This window comes from Mytilus edulis, chromosome 3 (genome assembly GCF_963676685.1).
Source record: "Mytilus edulis chromosome 3, xbMytEdul2.2, whole genome shotgun sequence".
Lineage (NCBI taxonomy): Eukaryota > Metazoa > Mollusca > Bivalvia > Mytilida > Mytilidae > Mytilus > Mytilus edulis.
In genome coordinates, this window is record NC_092346.1 from 60,603,600 (window position 1) to 60,627,526 (window position 23,927).

The window sequence follows — 23,927 nt, forward strand, 5'->3', positions numbered from 1 at the left end:
CCGAAAAGAGTTGTTGTAGAGGTTCTTAATGTGCAAAGAGCGCGACACTTTCTTTACACTGATTTAACGTCCCCATTCTGTGGGGGTTTCATTGGGGGGTTCTGATCCCGGATCCCGCTTACTGTTTTGATAGATTCCCGTATCCCGCTTACTGTTTTGATAGATTCCCGTATCCCGCTTTCTGTTTTGATAGATTCCCGTATCCCGCTTACACTATGTATGTAAGCAATTCTCATTTTTTTTTTGTAATTTCCTGTGTCCCTCTAGACTTCATTTCCCGTTTTCGCGGCATAATAATTTGACCGGACGTGGCTGCGTACTTGACCATCCCACACAGCTAAACGGTCGGCATACTTTGCCAATTGGCGAGGCATTGCATTTAATGTATGTTGGAGGAAGACTAATGGCGACCCTTTTTTTTATTCCCCAGTCACCATTGGGGGCTCAAGGGATAGATATTATATTAGTTATTTGATCTGATATGAAAATAAAATAATCTTTTACTTCTTAGATATTGTCATTCGTCTACTGATATTTATAAACAACTTGGCTATTCTAAACAGTTACAAATTCTATATAACACTGTGACACTGTTATAGAGCAATATTTGCAATGTCTAACTTTGGAAGTAAAATGAAATACTTTAATGGTCTTATACTTTGTATGCTAGTTGGCTGATTTTCTTGACTGCATATTTGATTGTAGCTTTATTGTCATATGCACTTTTACCCTTGATGAAAACTCGTATGCAAATTTATTCAAATAAAAGACATTCTGTTGTATTCTTCCCTTCCCTTCTCTTTATTTCCGTCCATTCCCTTCCATTCCCTTCCATTCCATTCCATTTTATATAATGTGTGACGTAGTGTATACAAGTTATATTTATAGATTTTATCCTTATGTATAAAAATAGATGAAAACATTTGTTGTTGTTATTATGTACGATACTGATTCAAAGATAACGTACCAAACATTGTAACCGCATACATATTTTCCATCAGAATACAAGAATACAAGAACACTGAGAGGAGGGTTGAATAGTTCCACTTAATTTCAGGTATTTATTTAATTGCTCTCAGTTGGTTTATAGGTCAAGGAAGTCATTAACCTTCAAAAACACCCGAGAGAAAATTGGTTTGTGTTTACTAAAAAATATAAACAGATGAACTATTCAAGACCTCCCCCTTTTTTACCTTTACAGAAGATTTTTAGACATTACATTCCAGATAATAAAGACTTAAGTTATACGTTCCAGGTGAGTAATAAGATAAGATACTATGTAGCATTGAAACTACATATATATAAGTAACTGCTATTGATTTGCACCACTTTTCGATTCACCTTTTTATTTTGAAGATTTCTTTAATTTTGTCTATGTCATGTTGAAATTCAGTGTATGTAATGTGCGAATCCTGAAATGTCATTTTCACTGTATCAGTGATGAATTTCTTATGTAAAATGATAAATAAACAGACGACAAAATCACGATTTTGAATAAATTAATAAATAATATACAAAAAGTACTAACCGTTTTTATTAATTCATGATAAATGTATTTGATGCGGACGGGTTTAAATCGCGCCTACAGCCATCCAGGTGTAAAATTGATACACAGATAGATAAATATTAAGAATAGTTCACGTACAAAGCGTGCAAGAGTTTTAAAAGTAGCAGTCAAGTTTCATTTGTAGAAAAATGTACCTTTTAACATGATTTATAATGTAGTAAAACTTAAAACAGGTTTTGTTGTTCAGATTGTTGGTATTCAATCAAATTCCCTTTGTTGTTTTTGTGATGCGATTCGTGTTTACTGTTGAATAATGATACCATACTTTCATTTTCACTGTAGAGCGATTCATTACTGTAGTATATGCGATGCGTTTTCACAGACGGATTTTAATTAATTTTCATCATATAAAGTCGTAATTTAGCTGACTCTCTAACATAATTTATGAAGTCAGAAGGATCGATGATATATGCCTACTTTGTGAGTGATAGTCTGAGGTAATATATCAATAAATTCCGTAAAAATGGCATTTATTGTTAATATTGTCAATTGTAACTTGTAACCCTCCCCCCCCCCCCCCCCCCCAAACCGCCTCCAGAGAAAATCAAATGGTTGCTACCGGAAAATCAGTTTACGATTTTGGTCTAAATATACATCTTATACTTATTGCTTGCTTTGATTGTATTTATGCTTGCTTAGGCATTGTAATTAATATTGAGCACATATTTATACTAAAACAGCAAACAAGCCATCCAAACCGTTTAACTACAAGCATTATGAAAATAGCTCTAATGGATGCGTCTTAGAAAATCAAAGAGCAGTCACAAAAAGTTCTTCATTGCACGATTGATTGTGTGGTAACGTTTTCATCTCGCACAAACAATTGCTTTACATTTTCCGTCTGGATGGCTGCATAATTTATTTTTGTAATGTCATTTTATATATACATTTTATACAACTTAAAGAAAGATCGAGCAACAATCGAGTCACCTTGATATAATTATGTTTGAATTTCTCATAAATTGTTAACTATGTTCTCGATGTTTTACTTACGAACGGTAGGTTATACCCGTGTATATTCAAGTGAGAATCTACGACCAGCTTGCATTGTAAATATCATCAGTATTAAAGTCATTTTTAAGACTGTTTTCAGTTCTTGCAGGTCGAATTATCATATAAAACGATAATGAAAATTCATCGCATCTCCAAAAAATTTCACATAAAAAATGAATGCACTGTCAGTGATAATTCTTCGCATCTATAGTTAAAATGAATAGCATGCAGTCAACAATAATATGGATTCAGCTACTTTAATTACACTTTTTGGGACTTTAATCTTGTGATTACATTAGAAAGTTATATTCTTATACAATTGTGTTAAAACATACATTTAAATCAATTATTTCGTACTTTAAAAAAGTAAACAAACGCAGTTTTTTCCCGTCATCCTTTATTCTACAATAAACATACTCGCATAACAGTGAAAATGAACATACTGGATTCGCACTTTATATACACTGATGTAGAGTATATAACACACAATTCACATAATCCTCTCTTGTAATTTATCCCAGTCTTAAACCAAATGTTAAGCATAAGAAAAACCTACGACACATCTATACATCGCCACGACATGAAATTTGGTCAAATCGCGGGTCATCTGTGGTCGCTGTCGTGTGTCGTGGGACGAATTTGGACATGCACCTTTTTTGCTCTACGATTTTTTATCGCGTCACTGTCTTGTGGCTGTCGTGAAAGTGTTTTACAATTGTCGTGCGATAAACAAATTGTCGTGGGTATCAATATAATGCATTTTAATTAAACAATCATCGCACGGCTGTCGTACGACAATCTCACGACTGTCGCAAGACACTCGTGATACAGTCGCACGATTGTCTCACGAATACCAAATGTCGTACGATGATCGCACAACATTGATTGCCTGTCGTACGACAGTGGTACGTTCGTCGTGCAACATATTTTCGTTATATTTAGAAGAATACAATTCGGCGGGAATAAATGTTTGGAAACACATTCCGTCTATCGTTTAAACAGGATGCTATTTAATCAGAACGATTATGCTTGGCCCTGCTGAATAGGCGCCTTGGCGGACTACAACAAGATCAAAATATGGTCCTGTTTGCGTTGATTCGAGCCTGTGAACAGTATAGGAACCAGCGAAACGCCCGACGTTGGTGGATGAGGCCATGGATCGAACGGTACAGTATAGTACACTGATATAAGAGTTGGAGCGAGAATCTGCCGGTGATTTCGTTGGATTCATGCGGATGGAGCCTGGCATGTTTCAAAAGCTTTTTTTGAGTGTCGCATCACAATGGCACGACAGTGACACGACAGTAACACGCACATCCCATGACATGAAAATCTGAAAATAGCCCCAAACAACTCACGATTGTCGTACGATTATCGCATGACTGTCAAACGACTGTCACACGACCGACTTGCGACAAACTCACGACAACTACAATTACAATTCTTTCTTTCTGTCTTGTACCCATCGTGGAACCATCGTGGACATGTCGTAGCTGATGTGACCACTCGAAATATTTTTTTGACATTTTGCACGACAGCGCCACGACAACTATTTTATAGATCTTCCACGACAAAAAAATCGTACGATCTGTTGTGACCGGGGCTTTAGTCGAGTTCTTATAGTAGTTATGTTTTACCAGATGATTTTAACCCATTTATTTCGTTTTGGGTTATATTATCGAAATCTAAAATAAATTCTTTATTTTCGAAACAAACAAAAAACAATTTATGGTTATAGCAAATACAGAGACAAAACAAAGATACGAAAACTAGAAAGAGCGAAATTTACACTCTACAAGTTATTACCATGGCATAAAATGCAAGTTAGTTAACTTGGCTATAACGTTATAAGTCAATTTAATATAGGAGTTTGTGTCCTGAATAAAGAATTATTTACATTTTTGCCTTTTTAGCTGAAACTAATAAAGTAAGACCCACAAATAATTCAACATGATTGAAATCGTCGTTCCACTCCTTGATATGTTGTTGCCTTTAACCAATTTCAGTGTTGCTATTATCCTTAATTGCCTCTTATTAAAGCAGAGAGGCAGTACTGAGTTATGTCTCACGTTTCCACACTCGGGGCATGGAAGCATCCACGTTTGCACCGAGACGTTAAATCCCCAGTTAGTCCGAGATTACTCTGACGTCCAACGGCTGTTTTGCCAGACAAGCTGGGGCTGTGGGACCACCAGCTTGTCTGGCAAAACAGCCAACGACCCCAGCTTGTCTGGCAAAACAGCCGTTTGACGTCAGAGTAATCTCGGACTAAGCCCCAGTCTACTGTCACGTTTTACTACGTTTGAAAATGATACGTTTCACCTACGTTTTGAATAAAAATGTCCCGTTATTTTGAAAGCTATGTTTACTAGACCTTTTGTGCCACGTTCTTAATACGTTTTGCTAAGTATTAGTACGTGAAGACCCACATTTCCACCAAGCATTGATACATTTCGCTACGTAGTAAGCACGATTTGTTACGTTCCGCTAAGCTTTAATACGTATTTACTAGGTTTCAACTTCGTTTAAATTTTCGCTACGTTTGTTGTTGAACTCCAGTTTTGAACAAAGGATCAATACGTTTTTTTACGTTTCTACTGCGTTTCGATACGCTTCAATACGTACGTATACTCCTGTTTCGCTTTCAAAGCGTAGTAAAACGTAACTCTGAAACGTGACAGTGTGACTGGGGCTTAAAGGGATGATAATGTGGCTGGGGAACATTCATTTTGGCATTGTATTTCCGATATAATTTTTTTTAATAAATTAGCACAGGCACTTGTTTCTGTAATTATGGTTTTTCTATCCATACCCGTACGACAGAAACAAGTGCCTTTGTAAATTAGACTGGAATTAAAAGGGAAATATTATTAATACTGCTCGGAGTAAGGGAAAGTCCATTAGAAAAAAAGCAAACTCATACTTTATGGCGCTATTTGTGAAGACGGTTGGTGAACAGTTGCTTTTTAAAATTGAAATTCCAATAGTTTTTGACAAAATTATGTTCAATTAATTACAGATTAAAGTTGTTTTTCTGTATTTGTTTTCATTGTGTAGGAATATTTGGTATGTTTGCCAATAAGCTATATATCCACAAGGCAGTGGTGCAGCACCAACTATTAAAATCGACTGGAAACTAGTACATTCTTGATGTCTTAAAAGTGCATATGCCTTTAAATGTCCTTCGTCATAACGTTATAGTATTTTTAAAAACATAAACTTAGTAAGAAATTGTAAACTTTTTTTTCATAATTACAAATTTTTATTTTGTTATGACTCCAAACAATTTTCCTAAATTTTAACCCGAAATTAAAAGTCTAAACTCATTCTGCAATTATCCGTTGGTTGAGAATTGTGAAACATTGATTAAATTCAGTAAACTTTAAAAACATAATCCCGCCGTAAACTGGCGCAGAATGACGAAGAGAGGGTCAGGTAACTCGTCTGAAGTACTCTTATCTTATTGTACCCCCCCCCCCCCCCAACAAAAAAACATATTGATTTACAATTTAGTTAATAATATTTGTTCAAAATTAAAAAAAAAAAAAAATACAAAACATGAATGCATGTTAGATTATTTAAAAGACGATACAGGCCATAATGTTGTTTATGGGCTTTCCTTTACCTTTCATCTGAAAGCCGATCTGACCGTCCTGAATTAATTTCAATGAAGTAAACATCTACTGTTTCCAGGGGACTGACCTTATATCATCATTTCATCGAATAAACATGAAAGAGAATAATTCGAGCTAAAATAGATTGTAGCTAAATAGATAACCTCTGTCGTTAATATTTGGTTGTTTTCAATGCTTTACGATATGCAAGTTTTAACTCACAGATAACGAAGATTTCAAAAGAGCAATGCATGGTTAAATACTGAAGGCGAACGCCTGATTTCGATGGGTATGGTGATAGCATTGTATGCGGTTGTTGTTGTTGAACATTTTTGCAACTTGAAACGGTTTCATATGTTGACAGTGCATACAGTCAGTAAACAGTGTTCGTGTTTTTCTTAAATTATTGGTAATCATTTGGACATATTCACGTTGGGATATCCCGGATTAACACCTTAGTTTTCAAACATTTTCTTGTCCTTGCCTCTAAGTTGTCTGGCAAGTTTGTTAACCCTTGCATGTCTTTTAATTTATGTCGCCATTATCGTCACATGCACAGGCACTTGTCTCAGAAAAAAAAATCCCATTATACTTAATATTAAGGTATACAGGATTTTTTGACTGAGACAAGTGCCTGTGGTCACATGACCTAATTTCCCGCAGGAGTAATTGAGCTTTTCATCAAACACAACAGCCGAAGGCCACTAATGGGTCTTCAACGCAGCGAGAAAATCCCGCACCCGGAGATGGTCTCATCTGTCCCGTACATAAAATTGTGTTCTAGTTCAGTGAAAATGAACGTCAATTTAAACCCAAAACATACACATGAACTAAAATTAAAAAAAACATTCAAGACAAGCCTTGGGTCAGGCGCAAAAATGCGGCGGGATTAAACATGTTTTTTGAGATCTCAACCCTTCCCCTATACCTCTAGCCAATGTAGAATAAAGAAACACATATATAGCAATACGCACAGTAAAATTCCGTTGTATGTGTTTTAACGCAATTTGGAATGCTTGAGATTTCACGGCATTTTTGCTACATTAACCAATCCTGTTTGTGTCTATATTGTCAATATAACAGATTTATAAACATCTGTTACGCAAGTGGGATGTTTAGTTTGCTACCAAACCAGGTTTATGCAAGATAAGTGCATAAAGATAATAATGACTCATTTTCTTACGACATTAAACATGCGAAGCATAACATTCTTTAAAGTAGGTTAATTACATCTCGTATGTTATGCAAGTATATAAGTGCATTTATGCCAAGGATGCTATTTTTATGAATCTTACTGTGACAACTCCATAGAGCATAACACATTAATTTTAAACACATTAAAAACTTGTTCATCAATTTATAAATATATTTTCCCACTCAAACAAAAACGCGAAACTTCTTCCGTACTAATGTACTTTTCAGTAAAATATGAAGCCGAAATATACAGCGATATATTGTACCTTCTTCACAAATAAAATGCTTCGAAACAAAAATCGATAATTTAGAGCTAATTTCCTAATCACGGCATGTAGAGTAAGACTTTGGTTAGCTTGTTTGCTTTGTTTGTAAAAATTGTACAATTGTATTTGTGATGACGTCCAATCAGATTTGAATATGATAATAAATATATACAAGTGTAACTATGCCTATCTATATTGTTTGCGGATGCCAATCTTAATAAAGATCCTTGAGGAAACGTTTATACAACCAAAGCAAGCAACACAACTCAAGTCTTACTCTACAAGCAATAGGAAATTAGCTCTAAATGACTGTACCTGACATGGAAAAATATAAAAACAGACTGGTCCTAGTTAAATCTTGCATTCTTTTATAGAGACTAAACTAGTAAAAATACTACCCTTTATACTGTTTTCACAGTTAAACATGTGCTCCATTAGAAAATAATATTTAAGAAAGTTAGAAAATAATTGTTTGTCTAATTTTACTAGATGTATACCATATAATGATATAGAAAGTAACTGCTACTGTATTTCACAAAGAAACGTATCAATCTTTAACAGTTGTCTAAATTAATCTAGAAATTAATATTTCGTTAGTACTCATATACAGCAATACTATCAATGAGTTTTAACCAATTCTATCGTTTAATGTTTCCTATATAAGGAAAAAAATAAGTTTTCCGTATATATATGAATATAAAATATCTGTGATTTTGTTAGTCTTAATGTATTTTAATGGAATAATTAAAAGTCCGTGTTTCCCAGATTATATATTGAAATTCGAAGTACATTGAACCATAAGATTTTTTAATCGTTCAACATTTAGACCACCCTAACTTATAGTAATACGTTTTTTTGTAAACATACATTTTTGTTTTGAACTGAACAGCCTATTTGAGTACTATGCAAACTCATTAGAGCAGAGAACTTTTAATTTTAATATTTACTTAGATTCGCGAAGCATATCTCCATCACACAAAGCATGTGAACTGTAATGGTCAGATTATAAGTTACAAGAAGCAATTTACAAAATCACATCTCATATAAAATTCATTAGTTATTGTCCTGAAATGATAATTTCCTCCCTATCTTAGTTTGACTTTTATCTTAAAAATTATAATTAGAATAGAGATAAGCTTTCTGAAAAAAATGCAGATCAACAAGATAGAAGGACTTACAACTAGTTGAAAAAACTTAAATTGAAAACTAATTTCTTTTCGGTGTTACTGCCCTCAATTAATCAATTAAGGTTATCGCTATTTTGTGCATTTTTCTTTTGATCTTTTTTTGTGATAATTTTTCATATGCTACTTGCTTGAGATGGAAAATTATCGCTAGAAACTAAGGAGACACATGGCGTTGCTAATGAAATTGACATGAAATTGACAATGTCGTCATAGGTAAAATAGCGATAAACATATTATCATTGGTCATCGCAACTTGATTGCTTTTCTCGCTTTCGTCGTACCGGCTCAAGCGAGAAAATCAATCTCGTTGAGATGATCAACGATAATCTATAATTATAGGAATTTTTTTTTCTGAGACAAGTGCCTATGAGTTGTACCACTTTTTGCGATTGTTTGCCGTTCTTGAGAAATCTAATAGATAAAGGTAGTCAGTGAACAGCTTGCATGACCGATCAGATTCAAATTTAACATTACTGAAAGTGTGCATCCACTTTCTTTAGAGGTTATTGCCCGACGCAAAGACAGTTTTTACTAAAGGAGTAGGTCCGGTAAGGGCCGATTTTGGCCTCAAATTTCAAGTTCATCTAACGAAAGATTTTGGACACTTTTTAAACACTTAAGTGTCTATTTCAATTGATTCAATAAGTTTTTGGGAAAGATTTTAACTGATTTAGTCATTAAAAACGCCCAAATTCAAGCTTAAATATGAAAAATCCATCAAATATGCCAAAAAACGTCACTTTTCAGATGGTTTTTGTCAAAAATGAAAGTGGCCGCATCCGTGTTCATCCTCAACCTTTATATATGTTATGTATTATCACCAAATACAACTTACATTTCAATATTATGAATGAACACGAATGCGGCCACTCTCATTTAAGACGGAAACCGTCTAAAATTTAACTAAAATGCTAAAATTGTGAAGATTTCAGTAATTTAGCATGACTTAATGATGCTAGTGTACGATATATGTACATTGTATTGTCAAAAACAGCCCATATTTATGTAGCAGAAGCATTCTACTTTCCAGTAAATATCTAAAAGATTACATTTCCACAAATTTGTAAAACTGCTATATTTTGGGGCCAAAAAGGGGTCTTACTGTTCAAAAGGAGAAGGTTCAGTAAGACCCCTTTTTGGCCCCAAAATATAGCAGTTTTACAAATTTGTGGAAATGTAATCAATATTGTGTTTGAGAATTTGTAATTATCATAAACACAATAATCATAGATAGAGAGAAAAGGTAAACACCAAGATATAATCTACAAGAAAAACATGATATTTTGGAAAACACACATTATATTTTTCTTCAAGGAGAAGGGGGTGACGGGAATGAAATATCCACGAAAAAAATAGTATATGTATTAGGAATCCAAACAAAAAAAAATTGGTAAACTTGACAATGATTGAGATCGGGGTAAACATATTTTTTTCTTCCATGCCATATCCTCTTGCCCAATCCCACCCAAGAAATAAATGGTCGTCCTCTTAGCAATTCTGTGCATTTTCTCTCGAGTTTAAAGATTCAAATGATATGTCGTAATATTGAACTTTGGATTTGCGATGGAATACAAACTACCGTTTTGTTTTGTTTTTAATTTTTGCAATTGAATTAAAAAAAACTATTTCTGGAGTATTCCTCTTTAAAATTCATTTGGAATAATTCAATAACCCAACACATACAATATCTGATCTTTGAAAGGATTCTTAATTTGAAGAAACCCTACATTTTTATATCAGTTTTTCAGATTTTTTCCGCAAGGAAACCGAAAATATATTGTTGCTATGCACTTTCTATAATAAAATAAATGGTTGCTAAGTACTTGTGGGATGAAATTGACCGATTTCCATTGTACTTTTTTTGATTACATAAACAAATAAATGATTGGGGTTCTTTGATATGCTGAATCATGTATTTAGATTTTTGATAGTGTACCTTAATAGGTAACAGTCCAATTTCAAATTTGTTAGTTCTTTGACCACATGCATTCTGTGTCAGAACCCTATGATGTTTCAAATAACTTATCACAATCCAAATTTAGACCTGTACAAAGATTGAATGTAGTGTCCATACTTGCCCACACCGTTCAGGTTTCAACCTATGCGGTCGTATGAAGCTGCATCCTGCGGAGCATTTTATCACTCAAAGCGTTACCGATGATTTATTTGAGGAGAGTGCATGGTCCATGAAAACCGTCAGGCCACGTAATTATGCTTAGAATGAAATTCAAAACAGTGTGGCTGTGGGCATTGATTGACACATTAAATTCATTAATTGACTGGGACAATTTTGGTGAACGTTTGTATGTAACGACCACTGCTTACTATGTACTTTTTAAAGACACTTAAACTATGGGGTCACCAAAGGTTCTCAACACCTTAATAAAGTAATTCGAAAAATTAATCAGAAATAACACGATGTTTTGATTTATATCAATTATATAAATCAAAACATAAAGGTAATTCCTGATTAATTTTTCGAATTATTTTATAATTAAAGGCGTTAAGAAACCTTTGGTGACCCCACAGTTTAAATGTCTATCGTAGGTACGTCGTGAACAGTAGTCGTTACAGACAAATGTTCACGTAAATTGTCTCAGTCAATGGATGAATTTAATGTGTCAATCAATGGCCACAGCCACACTGTTTTGAATTTCATTCTATATGTAAGGCGCTGTTTCGATTTTTTTTAAACGTAGTTTTATCAGTAATTTTCTGAAATAGTTAGTTAATAAAGCCCCGGTCACAACAGATCGTACAATGTTTTGTCGTGGAAGATCTATTAAATAGTTGTCCACTGTCTTGCACAATGTCAAAAAGATATTTCGAGTGGTCACATCAGCTACGACATGTCCACGATGATTACACGACAGAACAACACATTGTAATTGTACTGTCGTGGGTTTGTCGCAAGTCGGTCGTGCGATAGTCGTACGACAATCGTGAGTTGTTTGGGGCAATGTTTTAAGGTTTTCATGTCATTGGGTGCGCGTGACACTGTCGTGCCACTGTCGTACGACTGTCGCACAACAGTCGTGGGTCACTCCGAACTACTAGTATATAAAGAAGGCCCGATTTATTGGGTTAGTGATGTGAGCGGCGACTCTCAGCAAAAGTTCTTAAACATGAAAGGCTCCATCCGCATGAGTCCAACTAAATCACCAGCAGATTCCCGCTTCTACTCTTGTATCTGTGTACTATACTGCCCAAACATCAGGCGCAGTTCGATCCATGGCCTAACTCACCAACGTCGGGCGTTTCTCTGGTTCCTATGCAGTTCACGGGCTCCAATCAACGCTAACAGGACCATATTTTGCTCTTGTTGGATTCCGGCAAGGCGCCCATTAGCAGGGCCAAGCGTAATCGTTCTTGTGGTACACCCATCATCTTTAAACGGCAGACTGTGTATGTTTTCCAAACTTCATTTCCGCCGAATTGTATTCTTCTAAATCGAACGAAATTATGTTGCACGACGAACTTACCTCTGTCGTACGACAGACAATCAATGTTGTGCGCGCATCGTACGAAATTTGGTATTCGTGAGACAATCGTGCGACTTTATCACGAGTGTCTTGCGATAGTCGTGAGATTGTCTTACGACCGTAGTGCAACAGTCGTACGGTTATTGTTTTTATTAAAATGGTTTATGTTGGTACCCACGACCATGTGTTTATCGCACGACAGTCCCACGACTGTTATAAGACACTCTCACGACAGCCACAAGACAGTGACACGATAAAAAAACCTCGTAGAGCAAAAATGGTGCATGTCTAATTTTCGTCCCACGACACAAGACAGCGCCACGATGCTCAAAATATCGTGCGTCTGTCTAACGACGATCACAGATGACCCGCGATTTGGCAAAAATTCATGCTGTGGAGCTTCATAGATGTGTCGTGGGTCCGTTGTGACCTGAGCTTACAGCCACATGATGCTTGCAAGCTATAAAAATAGAAATCTACTGGAATGTTCAAATTTAAAGTACAATGAACAAAAGATGATTTGTGTGATCCCTATATCAAGCGTCTTTTCTTGCTAAGACGTAATGACCACATTTAAACCCGGGAATCTTACAGTTAAACCCGGGAAATAATATAACGGTAAGAATATACTTATTTACGCGACTTTCGCGAGTAGAAACATATCGTGATTATAAATCGTCGCAAAAAAATTAAAACTACATCAAGTAAATTTGAGAATCGCCGAATTAAATTGCCGCGAAATGGGCTAGAAAGGGCTGAACGCGAAATAAAGTATCCGTGAAAATAAGTTGGTTAACAGTAATCAATCTGGCTGAAAAAAATACAGTTTTCTGTTTATTCCCTTGGAAATAAGTTTTAACTGTATACAGTAATTCGCAAAATTTTCCTTGAAAAACACCAGTTTCACAGATAATTCATTAGCTGAGATTCTGCTTCAAATCTACCGCAAAGCTGTGTCAAACGCTTTTTTTTTTTAATCGACGAAGGTGCAATACAATTTCGCCCATACACAAGTAAATTTAATATAATATCTCGAATTCCAAATATAACTTTTGGATTAACAAAAAAAACCTCAGTCCCACTAGACCACGATCGCACCACGCTCACCGCGTTCTTAAATTAATGCAGATCTTTGTAAAGTCGCGGTATGAGCGGCATGAAAATGTTAATTCTAGTTGTTTTCACGATGCTTGTACAGTCATAGGACAAAAGTGGGTTCTCACTCAAAAAATGTCCTATCATTTCATCTAAAATCGATATTTTTCAAAAAATATTACCAAGTAAATCTATGATCGATTTTTATACAATAGATACCATAAGGGACGACATCAAAAGATCAATGTAAGATAAAAAAAACTTTAATTTTCAAATAGTTTGGGGGTGGGGGTTGAACTGCTGCAACATTTGGTTATCCGACATTGATTTTTACATATATCATATGGGTCAATCAAATTGTCCCAAATTAAGTTAATAGGGGGGTAGGGGGGTCAGTGAAAAAACTATTTTAATTAAGTTTTTTATCCTTCATTGAACTTTTGATGTCGTCCCTAAGATGCAGAAATGTCTGAAGTTTTTTTGTTTAATTGGCCATAATTTTGGTGAGATCTGTATTCATTATCTAATGGGTTAAACGCAAATGTAAATTTTTACGATTTTAATTTGGTTAGAATACATAGCAAACCTTTCAAGTAATATTTTTCTTCGTGTTCACCAGAAATTTAGAATAAGCATGCATAATATCATGGTCAAATAAACAATAAAACTTCAAACGTTTCTGCATCTTATGGTATCTATTTTATGAAATTCGCTCAAAAAGCTACTTGGTAACAATTTTTTGAAGATTATACCACGTTCTCACCACGCTTTTTCTACGATTATCATGATCCTACTACGCTCATCACGTTATCACTACGACCATACCACGAGTTACCCGATTGCAACACGATATTACCACGCTTCTACTGCGATTATAGCACGTTCTTACCACGATTATACTACGTTCATACCGCGATCTTACTACGTTCTCAGCAATAACGCCAACATCGTGTTCCATATCAATACGATTCCATTCCTTCTATTCTGATTAATACGTAGATTTCTCGGAAACAACACAGCCAATCTACCAAAATCTGCAAGAACACCGTTACACGTGAGAGTGGTGGCAGGGAAAAATGTAGAGGCAGAGGAAGCTTTGATAGTAACGAATCCTGATCCAGCAGAAATGTCGGACCATGGAAGTAATATTCAATATTACTTCCATGGTCGGACCGACAAATCTACAACATATTGCTGGTCCATCAAGCTCAAATGACGATGTTTTAGTGAAGGATAGCAGGGATGACACAGATGCATCAGGCTTTATCGAACCGTTAGAGAAAAAGGACAAGAGGTCCAAATTACATGCAGATAAACAAAATCTGGAGAGCTTTTATATATTTTATGTGACAATGACAAAGAGTATGAAGGTCGTAGTATGAACGGAGTCAGGTCGTAATAAGAGCGTGATGAGGACGGCATATGCGTGCTAGAATCATACTATGGTCTTCAACAGCGTGATATAAACGTAGCATAGTCGTAGAGGAAGCGTAGTTGGGTCGTTTTGCTAAGTATTAGTACGTGAAGACCCACATTTCCACCAAGCATTGATACATTTCACTACGTAGTAAGCACGATTTGTTACGTTCCGCTAAGCTTTGATACGTATTTACTAGGTTTCAACTTCGTTTAAATTTTCGCTACGTTTGTTGTTGAACTCCAGTTTTGAACAAAGGATCAATATGTTTTTTTACGTTTCTACTACGTTTCGATACGCTTCAATACGTACGTATACTCATGTTTCGCTACGCTTTCAAAACGTAGTAAAACGTAGCTCTTGAAACGTGACAGTGTGACTGGGGCTTCAAAGGGATGATAATGTGGCTGGGGAACATTCATTTTGGCATTGTATTTCATATATATTTTTTTAATAAATTAGCACAGGCACTTGTTTCTGTCAATATGGGGTTTACTATCCATACCCGTACGAATTTTCACAGAAACAAGTCTCCTGTGTAAATTAGACTGGAATTAAAAGGGAAATATTATTAATAATGCTCGGAGTAAGGGAAATTTCATTAGAAAAAAAAAAAAAACTCATACTTTATGGCGCTATTTGTGAGGACGGTTGGTGAACAGTTGCTTTCTAAAATTGAAATTCCAATAGTTTTTGACAAACTTATGTTCTGATTATATTAATGGGATACGATAGTCATAGATTTAAGTTGTTTTTCTGTATTTGTTTTCATTGTATAGGAAGATTTGGTATGTTTGCCAATGTTTGCGTTATAGTATTTTTAAAAACATAAACTTAGTAAGAAATTGTAAACTTTTTTTTTCATAATTACAAATTTTTATTTTGTTATGACTCCAAACAATTTTCCTAAATTTTAACCCGAAATTAAAAGTCTAAATCATTCTGCAATTATCCGTTGGTTGAGAATTGTGAAACATTGATTTAATTCAGTAAACTTTAAAAACATAATCCCGCCGTAAACTGGCGTAGAATGACGAAGAAAGGGTCAGGTAACTCGTCTGAAGTACTCTTATCTTATCGTATACCCCCCCCCCCCCTCTCCCAAAAAAAAACCATATTGATTTACAATTTAGTTAATAATATTTGTTAAAAATAAAAAAAAATAAAAATACAACACATGAATGCATGTTAGATTATTTAAAAGACGATACAGGCCATAATGTTGTTTATGGGCTTTCCTTTACCTTTCATCTGAAAGCCGATCTGACCGTCCTGAATTAATTTCAATGAAGTAAACATCTACTGTTTCCAGGGGACTGACCTTATATCATCATTTCATCGAATAAACATGAAAGAGAATAATTCGAGCTAAAATAGATTGTAGCTAAATAGATAACCTCTGTCGTTAATATTTAGTTGTTTTCAATGATTTACGATATGCAAGTTTTAACCGTCGCAGATAACGAAGATTTCAAAAGAGCAATGCATGATTAAATACTGAAGGCGAACGCCTGATTTCGATGGGTATGGTGATAGCATTGTATGCGGTTGTTATTGTTGAACATTTTTGCAACGTGAAACGGTTTCATATGTTGACAGTGCATACAGTCAGTAAACAGTGTTCGTGTTTTTCTTAAATTACTGGTAATCATTTGGACATATTCACGTTGGGATATCCCGGATTAACACCTTAGTTTTCAAACATTTTCATGTCCTTGCCTCTAAGTTGTCTGGCAAGTTTGTTAACCCTTGCATGTCTTTTAATTTATGTCGCCATTATCATCACATGCACAGGCACTTGTCTCAGAAAAAAAATCCCATTATACTTAATATTAAGGTATACAGGATTTTTTTACTGAGACAAGTGCCTGTGGTCACATGACCTAATTTCCCACAGGAGTAATTGAGCTTTTCATCACACACAACAGCCGAAGGCCACTAATGGGTCTTCAACGCAGCGAGAAAATCCCGCATCCGGAGATGGTCTCATCTGTCCCGTACATAAAATTGTGTTCTAGTTCAGTGAAAATGAACGTCACATTAAACCCAAAACATACAAATGAACTAAAATTAAAAAAAAACAAACATTCAAGACAAGCCTTGGGTCAGGCGCAAAAATGCGGCGGGATTAAACATGTTTTTTGAGATCTAAACCCTTCCCCTATACCCAAATGTAGAATAAAGAAACACATATATAGCAATACGCACAGTAAAATTCCGTTGTATGTGTTTTTACGCAATTTGGAATGCTTGTGATTTCACGGCATTTTTACTACATTAACCAACCCTGTTTGTGTCTATATTGTCAATATAACAGATTTATAAACATCTGTTACGCAAGTGGGATGTTTAGTTTGCTACCAAGCCAGGTTTATGCAAGATAAGTGCATAAAGATAATAATGGGACATTAAACATTAAAAGTAGGTTACATCTCGTATGTTATGCAATTATTTAAGTGCATTTATGCCAATGATGCTATTTTTATTAATCTTACTGTGACAACTCCATAGAGCAGAACACATTAATTTTAAACACATTAAAAACTTGTTCATCAATTTATAAATATATTTTTTCCCACTCAAACAAAAACGCGAAACTTCTTACGTACTAATGTACTTTTCGGTAAAATATGAAGCCGAAGTACACAGCGATATATTGTACCTTCTTCACAAATAAAATACTTCGAAACAAAAATCGATAACTTACTTAGAGCTAATTTCCTGATGCATGTAGAGTAAGACTTTGGTTAGCTTGTTTGCTTTGTTTGTAAAAATTGTACAATTGTATTTGTAATGACGTCCAGTCAGATTTGAATATGATAATAACTATATACAAGTGTATGTACAACTATGCCTATCTATATTGTTTGCGGATGCCAATCTTAATAAAGATCATTGAGGAAACGTTTATACAACCAAAGCAAGCAACTGAACTAAAGTCTTACTCTACAAGCATTAGGAAATTAGCTCTAAGTGACTGTACCCGACATGAAAAATAGAAAAGCAGACTGGTCCTAGTTAAATCTTGCATTCTTTTATAGAGACTAAACTAGTAAAAATACTACCCTTTATACTGTTTTCACAGTTAAACATGTGCTCCATTAGAAAATAATATTTAAGAAAGTTACAAAATAATTGTTTGTCTAATTTTACTAGATTTATACCATATAATGATATAGAAAGTAACTGCTACTGTATTTCACAAAGAAACATGTATCAATCTTTAACAGTTGTCTAAATTAATCTAGAATTTTATATTTCGTTAGTACTCATATACAGCAATACTATCATTGAGTTTTTAACCATTTCTATCGTTTAATGTTTCCTATATAAGGAACAAAATAAGTTTTCCGTATATATATGAATATAAAATATCTGTGATTTTGTTAGTCTTAATGTATTTTAATGGAATAATTAAAAGTCTGGGTTTCCAAGATTATATATTGATATTTCGAAGTATATTGACCTATAAGTCTTTTTAATCGCCAAACATTTAGATCACCCTAACTTAGTAATACGTTTTTTGTAAACATACATTTTTGCTTTGAACTGAACGGCCTATTTGAGTACAATACAAACTCATTAGAGCAGAGAATTTTAAATTTAAATTTTTAATTAGGTTCGCAAAGCATATCTCCACCACACAAAGCATGTGAACTGTACAAATTTGACATTACTGAAAGTGTGCATCCACTTTCTTTAGAAGTTATTGCCCGACGGAAAGACAGGTTTTACTAAATTTTGAGAATTTGTAATTATCATAAACACAATAATCATAGATAGAAAGAAAAAGTGAACACCAAGATAAAATCTGCAAGAAAAACATGATATTTTGGAAAACACACATTATATTTTTCTTCAAGGAGAAGGGGGTGATGGGAATGAAATATACACGAAAAAAATAGTAAATGTATTACGAATCCAAACAAACATAATTGGTAAACTTGACAATGATTGAGATCGGGGTAAACATATTTTTCTTCCACGCCATATCCTCTTGCCCAATCCCACCCAAGAAATAGATGGTCGTCCTCTTAGCAATTCTGTTCATTTCTTCTCGAGTTTCAAGATTTAAATGATATGTCGTAATATTGACCTTTGGATTTGCGATGGAATACAAACTACTGTTTTGTTTTGTTTTTAATTTTTGCAATTGAATTTAAAAAAAACTATTTCTGGAGTATTCCTCTTTAAAATTCATTTGGAATAATTCAATAACCCAACACATACAATGTCTGATCTTTGAAAGGATTCTTAATTTGAAAAAACCCTACATTTTTATATCAGTTTTTCAGATTTTTTCCGCAAGGAAACCGAAAATATATTGTTGCTATGCACTTTCTATAATAAAATAAATGGTTGCTAAGTACTTATGGGATGAAATTGACCAATTACCTTTGTACTTTTTTTGATTACATAAAAAAATAAATTATTGGGGTTCTTTGATATGCTGAATCAGGTATTTAGATTTTTAACAGTGTACCTTAATAGATAACAGTCCAATTTCAAATTTGTTAGTTCTTTGACCACATGCATTCTGTGTCAGAACCCTATGATGTTTCAAATAACTTATCACAATCCAAATTCAGAACTGTACAAAGATTGAATGTAGTGTCCATACTTGCTCACACCGTTCAGGTTTCGACCTATGCGGTCGTATGAAGCTGCATCCTGCGGAGCATTTTATCACTATAAGCGTTACCAATGATTATGATCGATGATTTATTTGAAGAGAGTGCATGGTCCCTGAAAACCGTCTGGCCACATAATTATGCTTATATGTAAGGCGCTGTTTCGATTTTTTTTAAACGGAGTTTTATCAGTAATTTTCTGAAATAGTTGGTTAATAAAGCCCCGGTCACAATAGATCGTACGATGTTTTGTCGTGGAAGATATATTAAACAGTTGTCGTGGCACTGTCTTGCAAAATGTAAAAAAGATATTTCGAGTGGTCACATCAGCTTCGAAATGTCCACGATGATTCCACGATGAGTACTCGACAGAACAACAAATTGTAATTGTACTGTCGTGGGTTTGTCGCAAGTCGGTCGTGCGACAGTCGTACGACAATCGTGAGTTGTTTGGGGCTATGTTTTAAGGTTTTCATGTCATTGGGTGCGCGTGACACTGTCGTGCCACTGTCGTACGACTCTTCGCACAACAGTCGTGGGTCACTCCGAACTACTAGTATATAAAGAATACCCGATTTATTGGGTTAGTGATGTGAGCGGCGACTCTCAGCAAAAGTTCTTAAACATGCAAGGCTCCATCCGAAATCACCAGCAGATTCCCGCTTCTACTCTTGCATCTGTGTACTATACTGCCCAAACATCAGGCGCAGTTCGATTCATTGCCTAAGTCACCAACGTCGGGCGTTTCGCTGGTTCATATGAAGTTCACGGGCTCGAATCAATGCTAACAGGACCATATTTTGCTCTTGTTGGATTCCGGCAAGGCGCCTATTTAGCAGGGGCAATCGTAATCGTTCTGGTGGTACACCCATCCTCTTCAAACGGCAGACTGTGTATGTTTTCCAAACATTCATTTCCGCCGAATTGTATTCTTCTAAATCGAACGAAATTATGTTGCACGACGAACGTACCTCTGTCGTTCGACAGACAATCAATATTGTACACGCATCGTACGAAATTTGGTATTCGTGAGACAATCGTGCAACTGTATCACGAGTGTATTACGACAGTCGTGAGATTGTTTTACCACCGTAGTGCAACAGTCGTACGATTATTTTTTTTTATTAAAATGGTTTATGCTGGTACCCACGACCATGTGTTTATCGCACGACAGTCCCACGACTGTGGTAAGACACTCTCACGACAGCCACAAGACAGTGACACGACAAAAAATCGTAGAGCAAAAAATGGTGCATGTCTACGACACAAGACAGCGCCACGATGCTCGAAATATCGTGCGACTGTCGTACGACGATCACAGATGACCCGCGATTTGGCAAAAAATCATGTCGTGGAGCTTCATAGATGTGTCGTGGGTCCGTTGTGACCAGGGCTTACAGCCACATGATGCTTGCAAGCGATAAAAATAGAAATCTACTGGAATGTTCAAATTTAAAGAACAATGAACAAAAGGTGATTTGTGTGATCCTTATATCAAGCTTTTTCTTGCTATGACGTAATGACCACAGTTAAACCCGGGAATCTTACAGTTAAACCCGGGAAAGAATATACTTATTTACACGACTTTCGCGAGTAGAAACATATCGTGATTATAAATCGTCGCAAAAATGTAAAACTTTAATTAATTACTCCTTACTTAACTACATCAAGTAAATTTGAGAATCGCCGAATTAAATTGCAGCGAAAGGGCTAGAAAGGGCTGAACGCGAAATAAAGTATCCGTGAAAATAAGTTGGTTAACAGTAATCAATCTGGCTGAAAAAAATACAGTTTTCTGTTTATTCCCTTGGAAATAAGTTTTAACTGTATACAGTATTTCGCAAAATTTTCCTTGAAAAACACCAGTTTCACAGATAATTCATTAGCTGAGATTCTGCTTCAAATCTACCGCAAAGCTGTGTCAAACGCTTTTTTTTTAAATCGACGAAGGTGCAATACAATTTCGCCCATACACAAGTAAATTTAATATAATATCTCGAATTCCAAATATAACTTTTGGATTAACAAAAAAAACCTCAGTCCCACTAGACCACGATCGCACCACGCTCACCGCGTTCTTAAATTAATGCAGATCTTTGTAAAGTCGCGGTATGAGCGGCATGAAAATGTTAATTCTAGTTGTTTTCACGATGCTTGTACAGTCATAGGACAAAAGTGGGTTCTCAGTCAAAAAATGTCCTATCATTTCATCTAAAATCGATATTTTTCAAAAAAATATTACCAAGTAAATCTATGATCGATTTTTATAGAATAGATACCATAAGGGACGACATCAAAAGATCAATGTAAGATAAAAAAAACTTTAATTTTCAAATAGTTTGGGAGTGGGGGGTTGAACTGCTGCAACATTTGGTTATCCGACATTGATTTTTACATATATCATATGGGTCAATCAAATTGTCCCAAATTAAGTTAATAGGGGGGTAGGGGGGTCAGTGAAAAAACCATTTTAATTAAGTTTTTTATCCTTCATTGAACTTTTGATGTCGTCCCTAAGATGCAGAAATGTCTGAAGTTTTTTTGTTTAATTGGCCATAATTTTGGTGAGATCTGTATTCATTATCTAATGGGTTAAACGCAAATGTAAATTTTTACGATTTTAATTTGGTTAGAATACATAGCAAACCTTTCAAGTAATATTTTTCTTCGTGTTCACCAGAAATTTAGAATAAGCATGCATAATATCATGGTCAAATAAACAATAAAACTTCAAACGTTTCTGCATCTTATGGTATCTATTTTATGAAATTCGCTCAAAAAGCTACTTGGTAACAATTTTTTGAAGATTATACCACGTTCTCACCACGCTTTTTCTACGATTATCATGATCCTACTACGCTCATCACGTTATCACTACGACCATACCACGAGTTACCCGATTGCAACACGATATTACCACGCTTCTACTGCGATTATAGCACGTTCTTACCACGATTATACTACGTTCATACCGCGATCTTACTACGTTCTCAGCAATAACGCCAACATCGTGTTCCATATCAATACGATTCCATTCCTTCTATTCTAATTAATACGTAGATTTCTCGGAAACAACACAGCCAATCTACCAAAATCTGCAAGAACACCGTTACACGTGAGAGTGGTGGCAGGGAAAAATGTAGAGGCAGAGGAAGCTTTGATAGTAACGAATCCTGATCCAGCAGAAATGTCGGACCATGGAAGTAATATTCAATATTACTTCCATGGTCGGACCGACAAATCTACAACATATTGCTGGTCCATCAAGCTCAAATGACGATGTTTTAGTGAAGGATAGCAGGGATGACACAGATGCATCAGGCTTTATCGAACCGTTAGAGAAAAAGGACAAGAGGTCCAAATTACATGCAGATAAACAAAATCTGGAGAGCTTTTATATATTTTATGTGACAATGACAAAGAGTATGAAGGTCGTAGTATGAACGGAGTCAGGTCGTAATAAGAGCGTGATGAGGACGGCATATGCGTGCTAGAATCATACTATGGTCTTCAACAGCGTGATATAAACGTAGCATAGTCGTAGAAGAAGCGTAGTTGGGTCGCAGAGAGAACGTGATGGTCGTTGCGAGGGCTGTGAGTCTCTTCGAATTGAATCACGCTTTCGCTACGATGGTACAGCGACTTTCGCAATCTTACCACGACCTTACTGCGCTCTAATTACGCTTTTACTACGACCTGATTTCAACACGACCGCACCACGATTGTTTTGAACATGTTCAAAGTTGGCCACGCTCATCATGATCTTGAAGACCTCACCACGACCGTGATACGACCTTACTGCGATCAACACGATCGCACTACAATCGTCAAAATTTGCATTTTTTCACAGATCGTAGTGCGATCGTGGACTAGTGGGACTGCGGTTTTACATAAAATTAGTAAAGTACTCAACTGTTTTTATACGACCACATTTTTTTTTGGCGGTTCGTATAATGCTATATTACAAGAAGTTCAATACTACAAACGAAAGGTTGGGTGGGGGTGTGGTACCTACAGTTTAGGAATTTCTTGACAATAACTTTCGTGTAAGTGTATGGATCTCTCTGACATTGCACCACAAGGTTCCATATCACAAAGGAAATGCTGTTATTGAGTTTTGGGTAATTGTCCTAAACATGCAGGAATCGGGACCAAAACAGGGGCCAATACAAGAATGTTTCTAGTTTCCAGACAATAACTTGGGTTTAATTGTATAGATCTCTCTAAAATTGTACTAGAACGTTCCACTCATCAAAGGGAGGCTGCATGGGATTGAGTTTGGGGCTCATTGCTCCAATTTGTTCAAAATGTTTGGGGAGAATCTTTTTCCCTTTTATTTTAAGGAGCTCATATATTATTTTTTTCAAACTTTTTAAAATTTAAAATTTTGTAAAGTTTCAAGAAATCTTCAGCTGCACAGTATTGCGCAATAGATTTTAAAGGTATTTGACCACATTTATTTTGTGTCAGAAACGGCCTAT

At 35.4% G+C, this 23,927-nt stretch overlaps 1 protein-coding gene across 2 annotated transcripts in view; it reads left to right on the top strand.

The window, feature by feature from the left end:
• The first annotated feature begins 878 nt into the window (after positions 1-878).
• The window catches only part of LOC139516994 (arginase-1-like), a 36,111-nt gene continuing 13,062 nt past the window's right edge, over positions 879-23,927 (top strand). The window contains exon 1 of one of the 2 annotated variants that reach the window (XM_071307524.1): positions 879-1,057. The gene's annotated coding sequence lies outside the window, so the exon portion shown is untranslated. The remainder of the gene's footprint in view (positions 1,058-23,927) is intronic. The other variant, XM_071307523.1, reaches the window with a different exon arrangement.